This window comes from Trichechus manatus, unplaced genomic scaffold (genome assembly GCF_000243295.1).
Source record: "Trichechus manatus latirostris isolate Lorelei unplaced genomic scaffold, TriManLat1.0 scaffold00064, whole genome shotgun sequence".
NCBI lineage: Eukaryota > Metazoa > Chordata > Mammalia > Sirenia > Trichechidae > Trichechus > Trichechus manatus.
In genome coordinates, this window is record NW_004444000.1 from 1,621,502 (window position 1) to 1,648,332 (window position 26,831).

The 26,831-nt window shown below is 44.7% G+C and overlaps 1 pseudogene; it reads right to left on the minus strand.

The window, feature by feature from the left end:
* Positions 1–1,573: 1,573 nt before the first annotated feature.
* The window catches only part of LOC101353496 (ubiquitin carboxyl-terminal hydrolase 21-like), a 51,294-nt pseudogene continuing 26,036 nt past the window's right edge, over positions 1,574–26,831 (minus strand).

Genomic DNA, 26,831 nt, shown 5'->3' on the forward strand with positions numbered 1-26,831 from the left:
GAAAATTTACTCCCAGATCCTACTTTCTTCTGCTGGTCTCACTCCCACCCCCGCTTTTGTCTGTCCCCAGACACATCACTCTGCAGAGTCAGTTGCTCAGTAAGCTAAGAGGGCCTGGCCCTGAGCCGAGCACCTGCCCTGGGCCATGGGCACACATGTGCTAGCTCCCAAGCTTCTGAGGGCTTGCACCTGGGAAAGCATCACTCTGCTCCTGGGCACTGGGCCTGCCAAGCAGCTGAGCCCAGAACAAAAGGCCCTGTGGCATGAGGTGTTTCAGATCAGGCAGAGGTTGCTCTCGCACCTGCACTGCCCCTGGGAAGGTATATGGACTTCCCTAGGGAGCCCCTGATCTCGCCTTGACATCTGAGATAGGCCTGGGAAGGAAGGTTTTTGGCCAGCCCAGGCCACGTGGACGGTGCAAGCCAGGGTTAGGAGAGGCAGGAAGCTGGGGCCAATACCAGCTTTGGAAAGAGGCCAGCAGCTAGCATAGAGTTGACATATGCCCAGCAGAAACATGTGAGACCATTCTGCAGGGGAGCTGGCTGGCTTTGGGCTTAGAACAGTCTCCAGATTCAGCTCAGAGTCCTAATTCTCCAGCTCAGCACTAACAAACTCAGGGCAGTGCTTGTCTCCCTCGGCTACTCCTCCCTGGCGCAGTATTTCAAGAAGGAATCCCAGAGGGTCACCTGGTCTTTGTTGAGGATATGGGCATTTCTGGACATGCTGGGGTACCAGGAAACAGGGCTCCTACAAGCCGGCTCAGGGGCCTTGGAACTCAGAGCCTCCCCCAAGTGAACGCAGATGCGGTGGACGCCCCTCCCCCAAGTTTACCGTAGAGGTGACTCTGGGTGGCCTCCCCCTCCTCCCGCTCTGCAGTGGGGCGGCGGTTTGCAGCAGGCTGGCGGGAGGAAGCAGGCAGACAGCCCCCGGCAGAAATGGCCAGGGGGCGGAGCCTGCGGAGCCCTGCAGAGTCCTCCTGGCCCCGCCCCTCCCCTCCCCGCCTGAACTCCGAGGGTGACGTCACCCGGACTGCGCACCTCCAAGGGCCTTCGGGTGGAGGGGGTGGCCTCACGGCGCTTACGGTTCGTCTTCAGAACTGGACTCAGCCTTTGCCCTGAGGTCGTGGAGGCGGCCTCCGGCTATTCAGTCTCAAATGCGGACGACGGTCGCCGAGCCCGCCCAGCCCCAAACCCCCCGCCCGGGCCTCTTTCCCCGCCCGCGTGGGCAGCGGCTCCATTGTCTAGGCTCAGTGGAGAAGGATTAGGTCACACATTCGACTAGGCTGACTTCAGCCCGCAGCGTCCCCTCCTCATCCAAAATCCTACTGGGTGCTGTGTCGCCTGCTTGCAGGAGCATATGCTCTGCTGGTGGCTACGAGTCTGCTGTTTATCCGTTCTTCCTACTTAACTTATGCTTTCCACTCGTCCATCTGGCTCCGCGTACCTGTCTCTCACTGTTTTGGGTCTCCGACGCCAATACTGCATCCCCCACCTCTACCCCTTCCCTTCACCACCTCCCCTCAGGGCTTGGCTCTGTCTACTCTGGGGCCACTGACATACCCCTTAACCTGGGGCTAAAGCCAGTGCAGGACCCCTCTAGCGATGGGATTGCCCAGGCACAGCCGGGAGCCAGACGTTGGGGCTTTACTGCGGGGCTCTGGGGGTGACAAGAGCATTAAGGGAGCGGTGGGGGCTCAGGTGGGTGGTGGAGGGCGGTATGGGTGTGGCTTTTGAATTGAGGAGAGAGCTCAGGTCCTAGTGGAAACCTCCACCCTCTTCCCAGGCCCTTTTGAGCTTCCTTCCCACCAGAGGGAAAATTCTTGGGTGTCCCCCAAGTCAGAACCTTGGGGCTGCTGCTCTCTGCAGCGGTGGAGAACTGTGAGTAGCAGCGGGAGTGCGAAGATCCGGCAGCCCCAAGGTTCTTCTGGCCCAGGACACGCTCAGTTATTCCTGCTGAGAAAGGCCGTGCAGCCTGGAGGCTCGGTGGCTGTGCTGGTGGAAGCTGCAGGACGCTGCACGGGAACCGCGGGGAGAAGGGATTTCGGGCACCAGCGGCTGTCTCCCAGAGTTGGCGACCAATCCCGCCCCACCACGCTGTAGACTCCACGCAGCCTGAGTCATCCTCCTCCTCCAATAGCCCTCTCCTGGCAGCTTGCACACCCGCGTGCACACTTCCACCCAGGGGAAGCACACCAAGCACAGCGCACACTCACCCTCCAGCGTAGCCTTGGGGGATGTGGCCGCTTCCGGGGTTCAGAGGACACAGGATAGGGGGTGGGGGGAGCAGAGCCTGGAGAGTGGTGGAGGAGAAGACATGGAGCCTCGAGTCCAGGGCTGTCATTCCTCTGCTTCTCTGGACCTGGGCTGCTGAGGGGGCTGCGGGACCTGGGATCAGCACCGGCGCAGGTGCGCCGACTGCCAGGCGCTGCTCCCAGGAGGCGTCTACTTCTTGGAAACCTCAGGCGGGGCCGCCAGGGCTTCCTGCGTGCCCCTCCGCTATGTTGCGTTCTCTGTCTCTGGTTCTATCTGCCTCCCCACTGGCTACGTCCTCCCAGCTTCTCCCATCCTCGTTATTCTCTACCAGAACCCTCTCCCTGCCCCTCACTTCTCCGGATTCTTTCTCCCTGTCTCTGACCAACCACATTTAAGCCAAAGCTTCAGGATCTTCTTCCTCCTTTGTCTTTATTCATCATTCCTCCTCCCATTCCTCTGCTGTTTTTTTCCACATCCGTTCTCTCTCTCTCATACATATTCAGTGGCTCCTTGAAAATCTGCCTAGATTATTCTACCCGCTAAAAGCTTAGATTAAAATGTCTCAGTCTCAACCTCTAGGACCTTTCTCAGACCGCAGTCTGGATTAATTGTCTAGAAAGTGGTGGTAAACGCACTACCCGTCTGACCCAGCACTGCCCATTCTCTGCGATGCCTCCTCTCCCTAGTTGGAACAAGGCAGCGGCAAGGTGTGTGCAGACTGCCCAGTGAAGCCCCAGTGCGTGGCCAGGGCCCTGCAAAGGACATGGGGCGTCCAGGGCAAAGTCTCCCCTTCGAGTAGCTTGAGGAGTTCAGTCCTGGGAATAAACTTGGGATCCAAACTCCCTTGTCCTCCACCAGCCTCCAGTCCTTATACTCTGCTCAGTGGTTCCCTTAGATCTCATGTGAAAGATCCATAAGTGAAGACACTGGGGTGCTCAGACTAAAAGTCATGGCTCCAGTATAAGGGACAGCGCTGGGACCAGGATCCCTGCTGCCGGATTTTCAACTCTCGGCTGTGGCAGGTGAATGAACAGAAAAATTCTGGGTAAACACTAAAAGTGGCAGTTAAGGGACAAGAGGAGGAGGAGCTAAGGCCCCAGGAGAACTAGACTGGTGGAGGGTGAGTGTAGCCTTTGGCTCCCACGGAGGGCATAGGCAGAGGAGGACAGCAGCTGGGTGTGAGTGACAGGTGCTTATCATCCATGCCTGTGTCAGCCACCAATTAGTTTCATGGTGACTGCCAGTGGCGAGGAGGGGAGGTTGGGTTACTGAGTCCTCTTGTGCTCACCTGTTGATGAGCTACTCCTCCAGGCCCCTTTGTCTGCCTACTCATCATCTGGTCTTGTGTTTCCATCTCTGCTTTATTCTCCTTTCTCCGTCCCAGCTTCAGGTCACCTACCTGTCTTTCCCTTACAGGTGTGGGGTTTCAGCCCTTCTGGATCCATTTTCCTAGCATCTCTCCCAGTCCTTTACCCCTCTTTGCCCAACTCCTCAGCATTTGTCTTCTCATTGCCAAAGTAGCCAGGCTAGTCTCAGGGTAGCTGGGAAGTGGCTCAGGAGTGGTGTGAGGCTTCTTGGACTTTGGTCCTGTGGAAATGGATTGGAAATGGGCCATCACTTTTCTTCCGCATTGCTCTCGATTCTAGTCTAAGTCCCCAGGGCAGTCTCTGAGTCCTCTCTCCTTTATGGACACTGTGAGAGTTGTAGGCTCATCCCCACACCCAACTGTCATCTAAAGCAAGTTTTCCCCCAGCCATACGGGTTCACTTTGAGGCCCTGTTCAAGGGCCCTTCTGCAACTTGGAGTAAGCTGACGTCTTTTTCTACAAGGAGAGTTTCCAGCACTCTCTCTTGCTAACAAATGCCAACCTTCATCAGCCAAAGAGAATGAGCTCAGCCCTGGAACACCTGCCTGTGTCTCCCCGCCTTTGCTTTTTTTCCACACTCAGGTACTGCCTAGATATTACATGAATGCCTGTCCTAATTTTTTCTTAATTTTTCTATTTCTAATTTCTGTCCAGAAAAAACCTAACAAACTCTTAAAAACACTCTGTGTTTTTTAAAACAGTTCTACCAGACAGGAATCTAATGCTGTTACCACAATAACGTGGATTGGAGCTGCCTGCCGCAATAGCCAATTCTGAGATAAGGGTGAGGTGTGCAGCAAGAGTTTTATTATATATCGATATATAGGAGACAGAGGGGAATAGATTCCTCCAAAAACCCGTCTCCTCCACTGGAGATAGGCCAAAGGATTTTACAGGGACAGGATTATGGGTCTTAGAAGATTGTGTTAGTTCCATCCTGAGGTGGTCACGTCCCAGATGAGTTAATCTTTTCTTGGGGGTTATCTGGCAACATCCTGGTTTTCTTTTCCCAAGGTGGGTGCTTTGTTTGATTTTTCATTCCTAGATCATTATCACTTGTTTTTCACCCTCCAAGGAGGAACATCGGTTAATCTTAAACTTTTTCTAGAGACTAGAACAGGAGGGAAAAACAAGTTCATGAGACAAAGTGGGGGTTAGCAATGGGGAGTAGTAATAGTGAGATGGACCTATGCAGCCTCTTCCAATGCCATTCTCTGACCTGAAGGGCTGAGACAACCTTGCTTGGTCCTGAGGTGGAGGAGGGGGTGCTGATGGCCCTGTGGCTCTCTGTCATTGGTGCCCTCTCTCCCTCCCTTGCTGAGTCCTTTCTCTCCTATGTCTTGAGTTCTGGGGCTCTCGTGCAGTGGAAGGGAAACTGGTGAGAGCTGGAGGTCAGAGTGTCCTAGAGTCCCCTCGTGGCTCCACTTCCCAGGTTCTCAGACCTGGGTGGTGCAGGAGTGATGTGACACTTTAGGGGAGTGGTGAACAAAGTGGAGAGAAGCTGTTTCTCCCTCTAGTTTCGTATAGAAGGTCTGGGGGAGATTGCAGAATGCACAGGACTGAGAGCTGAAAGCTTAGTGAAGCACATCTTGGCTCAGTGGGGCCGAGCAGGGAGGCTTGGGTGAGTTATGGAATCTCTCTGAGCCTCAGGTCCTTATCTGTAAGGAAGGTGCGGTAATAATCCTATCTCACAGCACTAAGGAGAAGAGTAAATGAGAAAGTATAAGTGCAAGCACTTTGTAAATTATAAAGAGCTTGAGAGAAATTATTATTTATGGGACAGATGTGGAGTGTTTAGATGTCAGGGCTAAAGGCAGAGAGGGAGGTGGCAAGCAGCGCTTTCCCTCTAAGAGACTTAGCAAGGCCGTTTTGAGGAGTAACTGTGAGCAGAGCGGTACCTCAGAGCTCATGGCCTCAGGAGAAGAGGAAGGCACATCTCCAGGCTGCCAAGCCTCCATTTGCAGTCTCATTGTGCACTCATGCAAACACTGTAGCATGTCTCAGCCTTCAGCCCTTGCCTTTGGTGTGGTGGAGATCAAGGGTTGGGTTGGCACTTGCAGGTACAAAGGTGAGGCCACAGCAGGAGGGATGGGTGCTCATTTTGTAAAGCAGAGTGCTGATGTCTTGGAGCAGCTTGATTTTCTCCATGGATTAGAAGGCAGAAGACAAGATTGTATCTGGAAGACAGATACAAAAAACATGATATAACTATAAAATTAACAACCAAAATGAGTAACAGAAACATTAAAACACGAAAAGGATTTGAACAATCCTTTATCCTTTCCCACTGCACAAGAGCAGCAGGTTGCCTTCAGTGCTGCTTTCTGTATTGCATCCTTGTGGGATTGTAAGTTCCTCTGGACAAGGACCTTGTCTTTTTGGATTACATTTCTGCGTGGTGCCTTGAAGGCACATCCACTTAATATATATTACTTGATTGAGTGATCGGAAAAGAGCAGGAACAAAGGCAGAGGGGAATCAGAGGTCAGGTGTTTGTACGCCATTGTGTGGAAGACCTAGGCACCCAGCTTTCATACTGATTGGAGTAAAATTTACATCCCACTTCCTGCCTGAACAGAGCTCATAACATCAACAAACCAGCTGCCTGCACTGTTTCTATTTTGGCAGGGTCTAGGTAGGATAAAAACATCTGACTGTTGGAGTGGAAAGTGCTGTTGGGTAGGGAAGGGAGTGTGGAATACATTTAAGGAGGTGCGGAGCTCAGAAGTGAGAGCCGAGACCCCACCTCCAGGCTTCCTTGATGACGTTTCCTCTGTCCTCAGGGTGGTGAGGGCCTGCTGGCTTCACCTCTGCCTGTGGTTGGAGAAAGAGATGGGGCGAGAGCCTTGTTATACCTCTGGCTGGTTGGCTCTGACTCCTGGCTTCTTGCTTGGACTCAGCCAGGAGGGTTACAAGCTGGGAAAGAGAAATAAAAATAGCTGCAGGATGAAAGATGCCCATCTGCTGTGTGGGCAGTGAGCGCTGAGGAGGAAGGTGGACTACTTGGCTTCCCAGCTAAGAGCTGCACTGGGGACTCCTGGCTTCACCAGGTTGTGAGGAGCAGCTGATATCTGTGGAAGCAGGGTGGATTTTGGAGCCAGTTAAATGTGGCCTTAAGCCCTGGATGGGTCGTTTACCTATCTTCTCTGAACTCAAGTTCTCAGTCCATAATACGTGGCAATAATAATATCAGCCTCATGGAGTTAATGTGAGGGTTAAGCAAGCATACGCACTAGAATTCCTGGAACATATTTGTTGTTGTTGTTGTTAGGTGCCGTTGAGTCAGTTCCGACTCATAGCCACCCTATGTACAACAGAACGAAACACTACCCGGTCCTGGGCCATCCTCACAATCTTTGTTATGCTTGAGCCTATTGTTGCAGCTGCTGTGTAATTCCATATCATTGAGGGCCTTCCTCTTTTTCGCTAACCCTGTACTTTACCAAGCATGATGTCCTTCTCCAGGGACTGATCCCTCCTGACAATATGTCCAAAGTATGTAAGACATAGTCTCACAATCCTTGCTTCTAAGGAGCATTCTGGTTGTACTTCTTCCAAGACAGACCTGTTCGTTCTTTTGGCAGTACTCTTATTTTATTTTTACTCTTCTTTTATTTTTTTATTCAGTACTCTTTGCCAATACAATTCAAAGACTTCAATTCTTCTTTGGTCTTCCTTATTCATTGTCCAGTTTTCCCATGCATATAATGCGATTGAAAACACCATGGCTTGGGTCAGGTGCACCTTAGTCTTCAAGGTGACATCTTTGCTTTTCAACACTTTAAAGAGGTCTTTTGCAGCAGATTTGCCCAATGCAATGCGTCTTTTGATCTCCTGACTGCTGCTTTCATGGGTGTTGATTGTGGAGCCAAGTAAAATGAAATCCTTGACAACTTCAATCTTTTCTCCGTTTATCATGATGTTGCCCATTGGTCCAGTTGTGAGGATTTTTGTTTTCTTTATGTTGAGGTGTAATCCATACTGAAGGCTGTGGTCTTTGATCTTTATAAGTAAGTGCTTCAAGACCTCTTTATTTTCAGCAAGCAAGACTGTGTCATCAGCATAAATGCTGGGTCCCTCCCCTCCATCATTCCTTTTGGGCCCAGTCACCTCCCTTTGCATCCCAAGCTTCTGAGAGCAGATTGGGAAACTTCCTTGAGATGTTCCCTGGCTCTTTCGGCAGGGGTGAGTCCAGTGCTTCCCACACTCACTGTCTTCTTGCTTGTGGGAGTTTCATGAGTGTCACCACCAGGCAGTTAGAATGGTATGTCCCAGGGAAGACCCTTCTATTTTCTTACACACGTCTGTAAACAGCTATGCAACGTGGTCACCACGGTCGATCCTGAGGTTCTAAGAAAATCAGACTGCTGGTCGAAAAGCTGCATGTAGCAGGATAGCCGATTCCAACTCATAGTAACCCTATAGGACAGAGTAGAACAGCACTATAGGGTTTCCAAATTGCATCTGATGGGTTCGAACTGCCGATTTTTTGGTTAGCAGCCACAGCACACTGTAGCTCTTAACCACTGCGCCACCAGGGCTCCTAAATTAGACCCAGTGACCAGCAATTCCTAACCCCTCACCTTACATCCCCTCCCTGTCAGCCTGCAGAAGACTCAGACTTGCTGCACCTCCCACATGGCTGTGCTGGCTCACCTGGAACATAGCTAGTGGGTCTCCTTCCAGAGGTGACACCTTGGGCAAGGAGCCCAGCTCAGTGAGGAGGAAGGTCAGAGGCCTGGCAGAGGGGTGGATGTATTTGGATTGGGGCCTGCTTCCCTAGCAGTTGGGATCCCTGCTAGGAGTTGTCTGGAATCCCATCACTGGCCTTTCAGACTCCAGGAGCCCCTCAGTGCAGGGCAAGTGCCCAGCCCTTGCACTCTGGGCCCCGTTGCCCACTCAGCAGACACTTTCACACCTCAATTAGCCACTTAGGGAGAAGAAAGAGCAAGCAAAAGCTGGAGAAATTTGTCCAGACAATGCGGAGTAGTTTTCCAAGCCTGCCGTTGCCATGGTAGCGGGCTAGGAGCACAGCTTCTAGGGCCCAAGGCGCTCGGACAAAGGAGACACGAGGGGAGAGCGTGCCCCGCTGGGCTGCTGCCCACTCCCTTGCCCCAGCTGGCCCCCTGGATCCTTTAGCAACAGCCGCTGCCATCACCATGGCCATCCATCACCATGGCCATCCATCACCACGGCTATCACAACCACGCCGCTCTGCGCTGGCCAGGAACAGGTGCAAGGGAGATTGTGAGGGAAAGGTAGGGAGTTTCTCTCTCTGTATATGCATGATCCTGGAAAAGAATTTATATTTTCTTCAGATTCTCAGGGAGGACTAAAGCCCCCAGTAGAAGGAACCTTAATTACAGAGCCTTTGTTTTTGAATCTAAATTATCCTAGGGGCAGGTTGGTCAGAGATATATGCTTGGAAAAAGAAGTGAGAGTAGAATTGCCCCATAAGGTTTCCGAGGAGTGGCCGGTGGATTTGAACTGCCGACCTGTTGGTTAGCAGCCGAGCTCTTAACCCCTGCTCTACCAGTGCCCCGCTATAATATGGGGTAGGGGCCTATGGCATGCTACCTTTGTCTCTTGCCCTACCGAATCCTTTGGGGTTGCTCTGTCTACAGAGTCCCCCAAGATCTACCATCTGCCCCACTGTGGACTTTAGGTCACACACCATCACACACCAAACAGTGAACTGGGAGTCTTATTCCTAACACAGAACTTCTAGAGAGTCTGTCTTTCTCACCGTCTTCTTGTCTGGCCGCTTCACCAAGGGGTTAACTGTAGTGATAACTCATACTTGCTTTGTGCCAGGCACTGGATTCAGGGCTTTATATCCATTATCCACATTATCCCACTGAACCTCATGTAACTCTATGAGGCTATTTCTCTTATCATTGCCACTTAAAAGGTGAGCATGTTGAAGCAGAAAAACAGTTGCTTTCTCAAGATCATAGCATTGGTAGTTACAGAAGTGGGGGACAGCTTGCAGAGTGGTTAGAGCATGGACCCTGGGCAGCGTGCCAGGGTCCCAGCCATGGCGGTACTGCTTATTAGCTGTATGACCCAGGCCAGAGTTTTTCAGCTGCAAATTGAGGGCACATAATTCCTACCCTAAAGGACAATTATGAGAGTTAAATGAGTTGAAACTGTACTTTAAAAGTGCTTAGAGAAGTATCTGTTACCAAATAAAAAGGAGTTAAATAGAGTAGGAGGCAACCATGCACCATCGCTACCAGTTGCTGTTGGGTTGACTCTGACTCATGATGACCCCATGTGTGTCGGAGTAGAACTGTGCTCCATTTTTCAGAAGTAGATCACCAGGCCTTTCTTCCAAGGTGCCCTGGGTGGACTAGAACCGCCAACTTTTTGATTAGCAACTGATCATGTTAGCTGTTTATACAATCCAGGGACCCCAGATTCAACCACAGTTTGCTTAATTCCAACATTCATGTACTGTACAGAGAAAGTTTCCAAAGGTTTTTTCATCCTAATATTAGGGCTGGATCATGATAACATGCAAAAACACAACTCTAGACTTAGCATTGACACTTACTAAGTGCATATGGATGAGTTACGCTGGCTTTTGGAGCCTCAGTTTTCTTACTTATAAAGAATAGGGATAATAATACCACTGTGAGTCCTCACGGGATAGTATGTGTAATAATCACTATTGATTATTGATTACATGAAGATCAAATGAAACAACATCTGGGCAAGTTCTTTGTAAAGGAGCCATGCTCTAGAGATGTACTTAGTACCCTGGTGGTAAGAGTCCTCTGCTCACACCACTGAATTGCTTTGAGCCTTCCTTTTCTGGCAACTCAGGGCAGGGAGCCCAGTGCGACAGCCCTGAGGCGGGCAGATGCGTGATGCCTGCTGGGTGCCCATGTGCCTGGATCAGCAGCCGAAAGGAGGCTTCTCAGGAATCCCATAGAGGCAGCAGAAAGGGGGCAGGGCCAAGCTGCCTCAAGCTGTGTAGGCAGGGGAGTAAGGGAGGCAGGTGCTAATGTGAGCCAGAGGGGAAATCGAGATGGGGGTGGGGAGGTAGGGGGTGGGGCAAGAGGAGTCATAGACACCCTCCAGAAGCGTCACAGAGCCATGCCAGCATGAGCGGCATCCTGCTCACTGAGGAAGGGTAATTAGTGGGAGTTGAGAGAGCTTTATTGGTCACTGCCAAGAAGAAACACAATGAAGTATTATTCAATCAGCTAACGGAGGGGTTCATATTGCTCTATGGGCTGTGGAGGGGAGGACTTTCTTATCCCTCTTTCTGCTTGCCCCCAGAAGCTTAGGGTGTTGAGTGCAGGTGATGGGGGAAGCAGTGGGTCCTGATTCTTGAATAACTTGGCCATCAGGGTACCTTTTGGGGGCTCCAAGGAGTGTGGCTCACAGCCTGCATCTTGGACAAAGTGGCAGCGAGATAGTAGGAGGTGATGGTCAGAGAAGGAGGAGGTGCTGTGAGACACTTGGCCCTGGCAGGAGCCAAGTGTGGAGGTGGGTACTGTGGAGGAGGAGTTGCTGCTGGGAGTCATCACTGACTCAGGGCCCTGTATGGCTTCCCTTCACCTCCTCACTCCCAGCCTGGGGTGGGGGTGAGGTGGCTGACTAGGAGGTGAGTAATCCCCAAGCAGCTAACTAAAAGAGCTGCTGAGGACCTTCTGAATCAAAGATATGTTCTTTTACTCTTTAATTTCCAGTGGTAATGTGAGGAGGTTGGGGGTATCCTCTGAGAACCAGGACCAGGAGCCCAGGCTGAGCACTGCCAGGGCCCTGGAATAGAATGTTGGGAAACTTCTGACTATAAGATCTAAGCCAGGGCTTTACAGTTGAAGAGGCCTGCAGTTGATCCCCAACTTGTCACCCACTAAGTCTGGGAAATAAGTCAAACTCTGAAACTCAGTTTCTTTAACTATAAAAGTACCTACTTCTAGGGTGTTGTGGAGATTAAATAAGATGGTCTATGGGGGGTGCTCCACAGAGCTGGGGTTAGATCTGGGGTGGGTTAAGCAAATGTCCTGTCCCAGGCAGAGGCAACAACAAGCATGTGCCTTCGAAGATGAAACATTGATTTTTGTTCAACTTCTTTCTTCTCTGTCCCAAAGAGAAATAAGAAGACCCAACTAGCCAGAAGAACCAGGCTTAGATTATGCATAGTTGTCACTTGGAAGAGTAAATGAATAACACAAAGATGCAAATTGCAAAAAAAAAAAAAAAAAAAAACAGTGAATATTTAATAAAAGAGGCTGTTTTATTATTGGCAACCAACCTTCCACCTTTGGGAAAGGTACCAAAAGTGCACATATCTTGAAAATGCCCAGTTGGCGTTTAAAGAACTCCAGACAGTGCTACTTTCTGTTTGGGATGCAGACTGTTAGAAATTAGAAGTCAGGAGACTGTAGGCTTTTGGAAGAGCCTGAGTATGGACTAATCAAGTTACTTTGGTCCAATTGTTGTCAAGTGTCACCCTGAGGGAGGTTGAGCAGACAGAAACTTGGGGCTGGGGCTAGGTGTGGAACAGGTTCAATGAATGCTGAATTCTCCATCCCAGGCTAGGGCCACAATAAGCACATGCCCTAAAAGCATTGTTACTTCTGTTTCAACATTTTTCTTCTTTATCTCAAAGGAGAAGTAAGAAAATTTGACAATGGAAAAGCAAGATGGCTTAGCTAAAGATGCAAACGGACAAATTTGGGGGATGCTCTTTCTTTAGAACTGAGAAACAATAAACCAGAGAAGGCCATGTGCTCCCAGGTAGAGGCACAGCTCGTCCGGTGCCCCAAGACTTCCCTGTGGGGATCCACAGCTGAGAATGGCTCTACCTGAGGGAGTCAGGATTCTGCTGGGGAAACACTCCTTTTCCATTTTCTTGTTTATGTTTGGACTCTCATGTCCTCATAACCCCCTGATTGCCTGACTGTTCTAGAGACCCTTGCCATGAATGGCCTGCTCATCAGATGCAAACAAATTATGCAGAGGTGTCCTTCTATTCCTGAGGGTTTATCATGAAGCTGGGAAAAGCAGGGGTCATCTTTAAAGAGCATCCCTCAGCAGGTCTAGCTTCTGAATTCACTCCTGCAGACTCCATCCAGAGAATTCTGTTAGACATAGAACTCTGGCAATCAGGATGATTTAACCATCAGATTGGGTAACTAAGTAACCAAGATCTTTACCTGCAGAGACTATTAGAAATAAAACTCCAGTTCTTAAATCAACCTGAAGGCATTCCTCTCCCAGGTGTGAGAGAGCTGATGGTCTATTAAGGATCTTTTCCAGCTCTGAGGAGTCCAGTTCTTCTTCTCAAGTCCTGCCCTACTCCTCCGGTGCTCTCCGGTCTTTACCCTTCCTCTACTGCTGCAGAGCAATAAACAACTCTTTCCTGTGAAGCTTCCTCTCCACTTAACATTCTTGGACTGCAGCATCTTGCCATTTAATGCATGGACAACAACAATCAGCATATAGATCGAGCTGCTAATATTAGAAGAGGAAACAAAAAAGAATGTCCCAGAGCTGAGTTAGCCTCTTCTAGGAAAAAGATAGCTTCTTAGAGGAGGGGATGGTCAGCTGCCTCTGACACTTAGCCAAAGAGACATGAAAGAGCTTTAAAAGGAGGTTTTATTTCAACACTCTTTCCCCTCAAACACACACAGGATCATAAAACAAGGGGCCTTATGCTGGGGCCCAAGCTGCTGGCCTTTTTCTCTGTTTTCTCCTTCAATCCATCGGCCTGCAAGTCATCATTCAAACATGCTGAGGCCCAGCCCTGCCCTTCTTGCTGAAAGGATTTCTACCTTACATCCTTTCTTTGTGATTTTGAGTTTTGTTCCCCTTTGAATCCAACCACTTCAAATTTCTGCCACAACTAGATCTTTGCTGAATCTTGTCACTACAAGGCATGACCATTTAAGACGCAATGTTAGTCCCCCTGGTATGGAGGAATAGGACAGAGGACTGGGACACAGGATCATATTCAGGGTGGCAGGGCTTCAGGGACAGGTAACCATAGAAACACAGATTTAGAATATACATTTGGGTTTTCAGACTAGGAAACTGATGCCTCATGAGATGAAATGGTTTACCAAAGATCTTGCTCACTGATAGAAGAGCAGGAATAAAATTTATGTCATCTAACTTCCAGGCTAGTCTAGTTGTTGATGGAGCCTTTTCTCAGCAGGCAGCTTTGCTGACAATATGGATGCACAGCTCTGGGGCTCCATTCTCACTTAATTGTACAGCAACCCTGCCCAATATTTTGTTATCTCAAACCCTGTGCTAGTCCTCCTGTGCTTGGCACCAAGGTCCTATACTTCCTGAGTCTGCCCGCCTGACGGCGTCCAGGAAAAAACACACAAAAGCCACAATACCATTGGATAGTAAGCCTGAAGAAGCACCAGTTTTTTTTTTTTTTTAATATTTTATTGTGTTTTTTGTGAAAGTTTACACAGGAAATTAAGTTCTCATTTAGCAATTTCTTTACATATTGTTCAGTGATATTGGGTATATTCTTCACAATATCTCAGCATTCTTGTTATTTCCATTTTGGTTTTTCTGTTTCCATTAATCTAGCTTTCCTGTCCTCCTAGCCTTCCCATCTTTGGTCTGGGGTAAATGTTAAGTATATGGTTTCATCTAGATGATTATTTTGAGGAGCACAGTTCTCACGGGTAATATTATTTATTTTACTTACCAATTTATCATTTGGCTGAAAGGATAAGCACCACTTTTGCTTTCCATGTCACCACAGCCTTTGTAGCAATCAAATTTGAATTAAGTCACAAAAGTGTTTGGCGTTTTGGCCCTCCCAGTTTTGTTCCTTGGGTTCTAGATCCTTTTTCCGTAAGTCTCCTTGATTTCTTCTGCATCCAGGATGGCTCATGATTTCCCTAGTGACTGTTATAGTTTCTTTACAATTGGACTTGTCATCATCACTACTCCCACAAATGATCTTGAGAGTGCTCCATCTTGAGAGTCTCTCTCATCACCACCTCCACTGGTGCCTCCTCCACTCCACCTGTTGCTTCTTTTAGTGCTCTGCACAGTTGCTCTTGTCCCCATTAGAGATGCTCTGCTTACCTCCAAAGTGGAGGAAAGAACGAGAAGGCTTGGGAGAAACTGAAAGCCTAACTGAGCCCAGAGGTAGGGCAGACCAGACATCTGCTGGCAACATGAGCAATACTATACATATTCAACAAACTACTACAGCATACCTGCTAGTGCTGGGGATGCACTGTCACATAAAACAGGGTCTCTGCCCTCAAAGGAGTGCTCAAGTGAATGATGAAGCAGGCAGATAAATCAATGACTTCATTACAATATAATGGACCTAGGCACAGGAAGATTTAAGAACAAAATGGAAGGACAACCAAGAAAATATGGGGAGCAAGATGCTCACAGAGGAGGTAGTGCTTAGGTGGTGAATTGAGAATGAGTAGGGGTTAACTGGGCAAATAAGACTGAGGAAAGTTCATGGAGGACCACTCCTCCTGTTCCCACCTGGGAAAATGCAAAGGGGAAGAGCACTGGGCAAGTGTCCAGTTGCCTTGAGTTCATTAGAAAACTCACCACCCAGTAAGGCTCCTAGTCAGCAATCTTCTCACTGGGGCAAGGATGTTATGGTGGAAAGAGTACTCCAATAAGGAAGGCCAGAAGACGTGGGTGTGGACCTTGGATCTACCATTAACCAGCTGTATGACCTTGGCAAGTCACTGAACCTTGCCTCATGAAAAATGAGAGAATTGGAAAAAGTGACCTCTAAAATCCCTTCCAACTCTAAAACTATCCTCTCTCTCCAAAACATATGGGAAAACTAAACAAAAGTAAAATAATTTAAAAAAAGGTTCATATACACTAAGACCTCCTCCTACAAAGTCATATTGAGGCCATCAAAGCTGATGGCAAGAGACCATGCCCCTTCATAGTAGGTAGAGTAGGATGGACGGGCCAGGATTCTCTCTGTTTATGAGCAAGAGGACACTGGCACCCCCCAAAAATTGAGATGCTGTGGGAACTCTTCCTGTTATGATGTTTCACTTGAGCACCTTCGTTTCTCTAATTATACCAAGAAATTTATTCCAAAAACATAAAACAAGTAGTAAAAGAGTAACTGGCTCCTCAGGGAGAGGTCTCTTCTTCTTCCTCTGCAAGCTGCTTCCCAGGCTCAAAGGGCCTGCTTTGTGCTTACTTAAGCCCACTGTCTATGGGAAGTATTGCTGGGGGTGCCTAGGGAGAGAGGGACTCAAAGTATTATCTTTGAGCCTGCCCAGATTGCTTGGCCTTTGCAGTTCTAACCAAGAAGTACTCTTTACAATTTTTTGCTGTTATTTATTTGAAACCTAGGTGTGATAGTTAAGGTTGTGTGTCAACTTGACTTGGCCATGATTTTTAGTGATCTGGCAGTTATGATGTAGTTTGGCAGTCTTTTAATGATGTGATCACCTCCATGATGACATATGATATAATGTGATCACCTCCATGATGGGATCTGCTGTGAGTAGCCAATCAATTGAAGGGGATTTTCCTTGGGGATGTGTCCTGCATCCAATACAGGTGGACTTTCTGGCAAGGCCCGTGGGATTTTGCTCATTCTGGATCCTGCAGCTGGCTCCTGTTCATATGACCTCTGGTTCTTGGGAATTGAACTAGCAGCTTACCTGCCATCTTGCCTGCTGATCTTGGTGTTTGTTGGTCTTTACAGCCTGTGAGCCAGAGTCTTGCTGTCTGACTTGCTGATCTTGGGTTTGCCAGCCCCTGAGGCATTGTGAATCAGGAGAAGCCTCCAGTCTGACTCATGGACTTGGAATGTTCCAGCCTCCACAACTGCATGAGCCATTTCCTTAATATAAATTTCTCTCTATATATATTTATACACTTCACTGGTTTTTCTTCTCTAGAGAATCCAGCCTAAGACACTAGGTAAACATCTTTCTCTATTTTGCTTTAGTTTCCTCATCTTCACAATAGGGAGTAAAAATTTTGATAATTTCCCTTTACAAACCATGGAGAAGCTAAGATGTGGATTCTGGCCAGATTATTGGTAAGATAAAAACCATTCCCCCTGGACTTCTACAAAGATGGTGGCATGAGCCACCTTCCACATATGAACACTAAAATAAGCACAAGAAATCCATACTCAACCCTGTAAGAACTCTGAAAAAGCAGGCAAGGGATGGCAGCAAGATGCTGCAAACTAAGTGCAACAATCAGTTGGCTGCAGAGGAGCCCTAGCTGCAGTTCCAGCTGACCCACATTTCCTCTGTGCACTGAGAAGGACCTTGATCTCTGACTCTGAGGTAAATAGGACAATTTTTGCTGGCAGACTGTTTAGGATATATATTCTGACTGATCTGGGAGTGGCATAAATGACTGAAACCTCACTCTCGCCTGAATTGGAGCCCTCATAGAGCAGGGAAGGGAGCAAGAACCGAAGGCTGTGCTGGCCTGAGGGCAAACCGATCAGTGTGTCTTCTTTCACACATCTGGGAGATGCCTGAAGGAATACAAATTTCATCTGGCCTGAACCAGAGCTCTCACAGGACAGGAGAGGGAGCAATAAGCAAAGACTGAAGACTATGCTCACCAAAGAGTTTCTTGCAGAAGGGAAATTTAAAAACTCCGTGTATTCAGGGCGATGAAGAAAGCTAACACATTGTAATATTTTAACGTCCTAGTTTCCACAAAAAATCACAGGACGCAAAAGAAATAGAAAAATGATGGCCCATTTAAAAGAACAAAATGAAGGGAAAGAAATCATCTCTATGGACATCTGGATAATGCACAGATTAAAGACTATACTACAAGAATATTAAACATGCTCTAATAAGTAAAGAAAACAGAGACATAGAGCTAAAGGAAATCAGGAAAACAATGCATGAACAAAACAAGAATATTCATAAAGAGATAGACAGTATAAAAATAAACCAAACAGAAATACTGGAGCTAAAACGTAAAGAACTGAGATGAAAAACTCATGGGAAGGAATTACAAGTAGATTTGAAGTGGCAGAAGAAAGAATCAGTGAACTAGAAGATAAACCCATTGTAGTCCAGTCGGACTAATAGGGACCCTATAGGACAGAGTAGAACTGCCCCATAGGGTTTCCAAAAAGCAACTGGTGGATTTGAACTGCCGACCTTTTTGTTAGCAGCTGTAGCTCTTAACCACTGTGCCACCAGGGCTCTGAACTAGTAGATAAGGTAATATAAATTATGGAATCTGAAGAGCAACAAAAGAGAAGGATCAAGACTTCTGACGAAAGCCTAGAACACCATCAAACAAATAGATGCATCATGGGAATCCTAGAAGGAGAAGAGAGAGAAAAAGGACAGAAAGAACATTTGAAGAAATAATGGCAGAAAAGTTTCCAAATATGACGGATGATATAAATCTACAAATCCAAGAAACTCAACAAATTATAACTAAAATAAACTCAAAGAGACCCACACTGAGGCACATTATAATCAAGCTCTCAAATGCTGAAGATAGAGAGTAAATCTTGAAAACAGCAAGAAAGAAGTGAATTTTCACATAAAAAGGATCTCTAATAAGATTAAATGCTGGTTTTTCCTCAGAAACCTTGGAGGCCAGAAGAGAGAGAAATGACATATTTAAAGTGATGAAAGAAAAGAACCATCAACCAAGAATACTATATCAGCCAAACTGTCCTTCAAGAATGAGGGCAAAACTAAGACATTCCCAGAAAAACAAAGGCTGGGTGAGTTCATTACCACTAGATCTGCCCAATAAGAAATGCTAAATGGAGTCCTTCAGATGAAGAAGAAAGGCCAATAGACAGCAACTCAAATGCACAATAAATCGAAGCTGTACGTAGAAAAAAAAAATAAACCTTAAAAAATTAAATACTTAGGAATAAATCTAACCAGGAATGTGAAAGGCCTATACAAAGAAAAATACAAAACACTACTGCAAGAAACCAAAAGAAACCTACATAAATGGAAAAAAACATACCGTGCTCAGGATAGGTAGACTCAACATTGTGAAAATGTCAATTCTACCCAAAGCAATCTAAAAATACAATGAAATTCCAATTCAAATACCAACAGCACTCTTTAATGAGATGGAAAAACTAATCATTAACTTTATATGGAAAGGAGACAGGCCCCAGATAGGTAAAGCATTATTGAAGAAGAAGAACAAAGTAGGAGGCCTCACACTACCTGAACTCAGAACCTACTACATAGCTATGGCAGTCAAAACAGCCTGGTACTAGTACAGTGACAGATACAATGACCAATGGAACAAAATTGAGAGACCAGATGTAAATCCATCCACCTATGGTCACTTGTGTCACTTGTTCGTCCATTAATTGTCCATTAAATGGAGGAAAAAACAGTCTTTTTAATAAACGGTACTGGTGAAGCTGCCCATTGTTGCAGCCACTGTGTCAATCAGTCTCATTGAGGGTCTTCTTTTTTCCTGACCCTTTATTTTAACAAGCATAATGTCCTTCTACAGGGACTGATCCCTCCTGATAACATGTCCAAAGTATGTGAGACGAAGTCTTGCCATTCTTGCTTCTAAGCAGCATTCTGTCTGGACTCCTTCCAAGACAGATTTGTTTGTTCTTTTGGCAGTCTATGTTGTTGTTATTAGGTGCTGTCATGTTGGTTCTGATTCATAGCGACCCTATGCACAACAGAACAAAACACTGCCCAGTCCTTTGCCATCCTCACAATTGTTGCTATGCTTGAGCCTTTTGTTGCAGCCACTCTGTCAACCTATCTCGTTGAGGGTCTTCCTCTTTTCCCCTGACCCTCTACTTTACCATGGCAGGCCTTCAATATTCTTCACCAACACCAAAATTCAACGGCATCAATTCTTCTTCTGTCTTCCTTATTTACTGCCCAGCTTTCACATGCATATGAGGCTATTGAAAACACCATGGCTTAGGACAGGCGCACCTTAGTCTTCAAGGTGACATCTTTGCTTTTTAACACTTTAAAGAGGTCTTCTGAAGCAGATTTGCCCAATGCAATGTCGTTTGATTTCTTGAGTGCTGCTTCCATGGGCGTTGATAGTGGATCCAAGTTAAATGAAATCCTTGACAAATTCAATGTTTTTTCCACTATCATGATGTCGCTTATTGGTCCAGTTGGGAGGATTTTTGTTTTCTTTATGTTGAGGTGCAATCAGTACTGAAGGTTGAGGTCTTTGATCTTTATCAGTAAGCGTACAAGTACTCTTCACTGTCAGCAAGCAAGGTTGTGTCATCTGCATAGTGCAGGTTGTTAATGAGTCTTCCTCCAATCCTGAAGCCGTGTTCTTCATATAGTCCTTCTTCTCAGATTATTTGCTCAGCATACAGATTGAATAAGTATGGTGAGAGGATATAACCCTGAACACACCTTTCTAACTTTAAAACAGGCAGTATTCCCTTGTTCTGTTTGAATGACTGATTCTTGATCTATGTATGGGTTCCTCAATTAAGTGTTTTGGAATTCCCATTTTTCACAATGTTATCCATAATTTGTTATGATCCACACAGTCTAATGCCTTTGCATAGTCAATAAAACACAAGTAGACATCTTTCTGGTATTCTCTGTGTGATGGTTAATATTGTGTGTGAACTTGGTTGGGCCATGATTCTCAGTGTTTTAATGTAATCACTCCCATGATTGAATATACTGTGAGTAGCCAATCAGATGAAAGGGAGTCTCCTTGGGAGTGTGGCCCACGTCTGTATATAAGCAGATGTTCTGGCTTTTTGCTCTCTCTGGATCCTGTGGCTGCTTCCTGTCATCTCATCTCCCGTTCTTGGGACTTGAGCTGTCAGCTTATCTGCCGAACCTGGGATTTGTCAATCTGCACAGCTTGTGAGCAGCTCTCCAACCTGCCGATCTTGGGCTTGCCAGCTTCTGCAGCCGTGTGACTTGCGAGAGGCCTCTACCCTGATCCACGGACTTGGGACATTCTAGCCTCTACAATCACATGAGCTGTTTCCTTGATATAATCTCTCTCTATATATATATTTATACACTTTTCTGGTTTTGCTTCTCTAGAGAACCCAGCCTAAGACACTGCTTTCAGCCAGGATCCATCTGACATGAACAATGATATTCCTTGTTCCACATCCTCTTCTGAATCCAGCTTGAATTTCTGGCAGTTCCCCATGGAGGTACTGCTGCAGCTGCTTCAGAATGATTTCCAACAAAATTTTACTTGCATGCGATAATAATGACATTGTTCACTAGTTTCTGCATTCTGTTGGATCACTTTTCTTTGGAATAGGCATAAATATGGATCTCTTCCAGTTGGTTGGCCAGGTATCTATATTCCAAATCTCTTGGCATACACAAGTGAGCACTTCCAACCCTGCATCCATTTATTGAAACATCTCAGTTGGTATTCTGTCGATTCCTAGAGCCTTGTGTTTTGTCAATGTCTTCAGTGTAGCTTGGACTTCTTCCTTCAGTATCATTGGTTTTTGATCATATGCTACCTCCTGAAATGACTGAACATTGATCAATTCTTTTTGGTACAGTGACTCTGTGTATTCTTATCATCTTCTTTTGATGCTTTCTGCGTCATTCAGTCTTTTGCCCATAGAATCCTTCACTATTGCAACTGGAGGCTTGAATTTTTTCTTCAGTTCTTTCAGCTTGAGAAATACTGAGCAGTTCTTCCCTTTTAGTTTTCTAACTCCAGGTCTTTGTAAATGTCATTATAATACTTTACTTTGTCTTCTCGAGCCACCCTTTGAAATGTACTGTTCAGCTCTTTTACTTAATCATTTCTTCCTTTTGCTTTAGCTACTCTGCATTCAACAGCAAGTTTCAGAGTCTCTTTGAATGCCCATTTTGGTCTTTTCTCTCTTTCCTGTCTTTTTAATGACCTTTTGCTTTCTTCATCTTCCTTGATGTCATTCCATAACTCATCTGGTCTTTGGTCATTAGTGTTCAATGCAGCAAATCTATTCTTGAAACGGTCGTCTAAATTCAGGTGGGATATACTCAAGGTCATACTTTGGTTCTTGTGGACTGGTTTTCATTTTTTTCAGCTTCAACTTGAACCTGTGTACTAGCAATTGATGATCTGTTCCACAGTCAGTCCCTGGCCTTGTTTTAACTGATGATATTGAGCTCTTCCATCTTCTCTTTCCACAGATGTAGTCAATTTGTTTCCTGTGTATTCCATCTGGCAAGGTCCACCTGTATAGTCACCGTTTATGTTGTTGAAAAAAGGTATTTGCAGTGAAGAAGTCACTGGTCTTGCAAAATTCTATCATATGATCTCCGGCATCATTTCTATCACCAAGGCCATGTTTTCCAACTATCGATCCTTCTTTGTTTCTGACTTTCACATTCCAATCACCAGTAATTATCAATGCATCTTGACTGCATGTTTGATCAATTTCAGACTTCAGAAGTTGGTAAAAATCTTCAATTTCCTCAACTTTGGCCTCAGTGGCTGGTGAAAAATTTGAATAATAGTCTTCCTTATAGGCATATGGATATTATCCTATCACTAACAGCATTGTACTTCAGGATATATCTTGAAATGTTCTTTTTGACAGTGAATGCAATGCCATTCCTCTTCAATTTGTCATTCCAGGCAGAGTAGACCATATGATTGTCTTATTCAAAATGGCCAATACCAGTCCATTTCAGCTCACTAATGCCTAGGATATTGAAGTTTATGTGTTCCACTTCATTTTTGATGACTTCTAATTTTCCTAGATTCATATTTCATACATTCCACATTCCAATTATTAATGGATGTTTGCAGCTATTTCTTCTTATTTTGAGCCATGCTACATGAGCAAATTAAGATCCCAAAAGCTTGACTCCATCCATGTTGTTAAGGTCGACTCAACTTTGAGGAGGCAGCTCTTCCCGAGTCAACTTTTAAGTGCCTTCCAACCTGAGGGGCTCATCTTCCCGCACTATATCAGACAATGTTCTGCTGCTATTCATAAGGTTTTCACTGGCTAGTTTTTTTCGGTAGTAGACTGCCAGGTCCTTCGGTCCTTCCTCCTAGTCTGTTTTAGTCTGGAAGCTCAGCTGAAACCTGTCCACCATGGGTGACCCTGCTGGTATTTGAATACCAGTGGCGTAGCTTCCAGTGTCACAGCAACACACAAGCCCCCACAGTACGACAAACTGACAGACTCGTGGGGGCACTAGCTATTAGAGAAATGCAAATTAAACTACAATAAGATAGCATCTCAACCTGACATTACTGGCACTAATAGAAAAGAAAAGAAAAAGTGTTCGACAGGTTATGGGGATATTGGAACTCTTATGCACTGCTGATGGGAATGAAAAATGGTACAACCATTTTGGAAAATGATATGATGCTTCTTTAAAAAGCAAGAAATAGAAACACCATATGATCCAGCAATCCTGCCGCTAGGAATATATCCTAGAGAAATAAGAGCTGTCACACCAATAGACATATGCACACCCATGTTCATTGCAACATAATTCACAATAGCAAAAAGATGAAAACAACCTAAATGCCCATAACAGATGAATGGATAAACTATGATGCATACACACAATGGAATACTACAACAATAAAGAACAATGATGAATCTGTGAAACATCTCACAACACAGATGAATCTGGAAGGCATTTTGCAGAGTGAAATAAGTCAATCACTAAAGGACAAATACTGTATGAGACCACTATTATAAAAATTCATGAAAAGGTTTATCCACAGAAAGAAACAATCTTTGATGGTTACGAGGGAGTGGAGTGTTGGGGAGGGAAAAACACTAACTAGGTAATAGATAAGTGATAACTTTGGTAAAGGGTATGACAGTACACAATACTGGGGAATTCAGCACAACTTGACCAGGCAAAGTCATAGAAACTTCACAGACACTTCCAAATTTCCTGAGGGACCAAATTACTAGGCTGAGGGCTGGGGATCATGGTTGTGGGGGACATCTACTCAATTGGCGTAACATAGTTTTTAAAGAAAATGTTCTACATTCTACTTTGGTGAGTAGCATATGGAGTCTTAAAAGCTTGTGAGTGGCCATCTAAGATACTCTACTTGTCCCACCCCATCTGGAGGAAGGGAGAATGAAGAAAACTAAAGACATAAGGAAAAGATTAGTCCAAAGGACTAATGGACCACAACTACCACAGCCTCCACCAGACTGAATCCAGCACAACTAGATGGTGCCCAGCTACCACCGCTGACTGCTCTGACAGGGATTACAATAAAGGTTCCCGGACAGAGCTGGAGAATAAGCTAGAAAAAAATTCAAACTCACAAAAAAAGACCAGACTTACTGGTCTGACAGACTGGAGAAGCTGGAGAGTATGGCCCCTGGACACCCTTTTAACTCAGTACTGAAGTCACTCCTGAGGTTCACCCTTCAGCCAAAGATTAGACAGGCCTATAAAACAAACAATAATACACGTAGTTCAACAATGTATATGAGATTAAATGGGCACACCAGCCCAGGGGCAAGGAGGAGAAGGCAGGAGGGGACAGGAAAGCTGGATGAATGGAAATGAGGAACCTAAGATCGAGAAGGGGAGAGTGTCGTGATGTCATGGAGTTGGTGACCAATGTCACAAAACAATATGTATGTGTATTAACTGTTTAATGAGAAGTTAATTTGCTCTATAAACCTTCACCTAAAGCACACACACAAAAAAATTCCATGGTAATTTCATGGGCAAGTATAAGGACCAGATTTAAGGTATTTTTGGATGATAGTTCTAGTTGTTATGTCCTTAATGCTTTATAATGACAAATGCATAAATTATGTATAAATTTATGTTACAGGGGAAATGATGTATAAAAATGTAATAGGTAATAATAACAACATAAATGGAGGGGAAGGAGGAGCAACACAGGAATAGAATTTCTATTTGTTACCAAAGTTAAGTTGGTATCAATCTAAACCAGATTGCTATAAAAATAAGATATTAAATGCAATCTTCATGGTAACCAAAAAAGAAAATAACTAAATCAAACAAAAAACAAAACACACAAACACACACATATAAGGAAAGTAGAAGGGAACGCAAATGGTTCATTACTAAAAAACCAATAAAACTAATGTTGGCAGTATTAGAGGAAATGAGAGACAAAGAAGGTATAAGATATACAAGAAACAAATAACAAATGGAAGTCTTTCCTTATCAATAACCACAGTAATGTAAATGGATTAAATGCTCCAATCAAAAGACAGAGAGTGGCAGAATGGATTAAAAAAAAACAAAAAAAAAAAAGCGTGATCCAGCTATATGCTTCCTACAAGAGACAAATCTTAGTCCCAAGGACACAAATAGGCTGAAAGTGAAAGGATTGGGAAAAAAAAAATTCCTTGCAAATAGTAACCAAAAGAGAGCTGAGTGTTGATTTTAATATCAGACAAAATAGACTTTAAGTCAAAATCAGTTATAAGAGACCAAGAAGAACATTATACAATGGCTCAATGAGGAATTCTACCAAACAAGTATATATAGAAGTGACTCCAATACTTTTTAAACTTTTCCGAAAAATGAAAAAGAAAGGAAAACTTCCTAACTCATTCTATGAGGCTAGCAATACCCCGATACCAAACCAGACAAACACACTATAAGAAAACTACAGACCAATAGCACTTATGAGTATAAATGCAAAAATCCTTAACAAAATACTAGCAAAGTGAATTCAACAACTTTTTAAAGGGATTATATACCATCATCAGGTGGGATTTAAATCAGAAATGCAAGACTGGTTTAACATTAGAAAATCAATCAAACAAATAGGACAATAGGACAAAGGAAAATATCCATATGATCATCTCAGTCAATGCAGAGAAGGCATTTGAAAAATCCAGTTCTTTCATGATAAAAACACTCAACAAGCTAGGAATAGAAGGGACATTTCTCAATATGATAAAGGGCATTTGTGAAAAACCCACAGCTAACATCATACTCAATGGAGAAAGACTGAGAACTTCTCCCCCTAAGATCAGCAACAAGATAAGGATGCTCACTCTCACCACTGCTATTCAATATTGTACTGGAAGTCCTAACAGAGCAATTGGGTAAGAAAAATAAACGGAAGGTATCCAAATCAGGAAAGAAGAACTAAAACTATCTCTTTTCACAGATAGCATGATCCTATATATAGAAAACCTCAAAAATTCCCCAAGAAAGTTATTAGAACTAATGAAAGAATTTAGCAAAGTGGTGGGATAGAAAGTCAACACACAAAAAATCAGTCAGGTGTTTATACATCAGCAATGAGCAATCTGAAAAAGAAATTAAAGAAACAATTTCATTTATAATATCATCTAAAGAATAAAATACCTAGGATAAATTTAACCAAGAAAGTGAAAGACTTATACACTGAGAACTATAAAACTGAAAGAAGTTAAAGAAGACCTAAATAAATGGAAGAACATTCTATGCCCATCAATGGGGAGGCTTAATATTGTTAAAATGTCAATACTACCTAAAACAATCTATATATTCAATGCAATACCCATCAACACTTCAATAGCCTACTTTGCAGAAATGGAAAAGCCAATCTTCAAATTTATAGAGAACTGCAGGGGGCCCCAAATAGCCAAAACAGTCTTGAAATAGAACAAAGAGGAGGATTCACACTTTCCATTCTCAAAACGTATTAAAATCTACAGCATTCAAAACAGTCTGGTACTGGTATATGATAGACATATAGACAAGTGGAATAGAATTGAGAATCCAGAAATAAACATGTACATCTATGGTCAATTGAATTTTGACGACGATGTTAAATCCATCCAGTGGGGAAAGAACAGTCTATTCAGTATATGGTGCTAGGACAACTGGATTTCCGCAAATAAAAGAATGAACTTGGACTCATACCTCACACCATATATGAAACTAATTCAAAATGGATCAAAGACCTAAACGTAGGAACTGAAACCATAAAACTCTTAGAAGAAAACATAGGGGTAATGCTTTGGGACCTAGTTTTTAACAATGGATTCTTAGGTATGACATTGAAAGCACGAATAATAAAAGATAAAACAGATAAATGCAACCTCATCAAAATTAAAAACTTTTGTTCATCAAAGGACTTTATCAAGAAAGTGAAGAGACAACCTGCAGATGGGAGAAAATTTTTGGAAGCCATATATCAGGTGAGGGTTTAATATCCAGAATATATAAAGAATTCTTACAACTTAACAACAAAAAGATAAACAACCCAATCAAAAAATGGGCAAAGGACTTGAATAGACATTTCACTGAAAAGAAAAT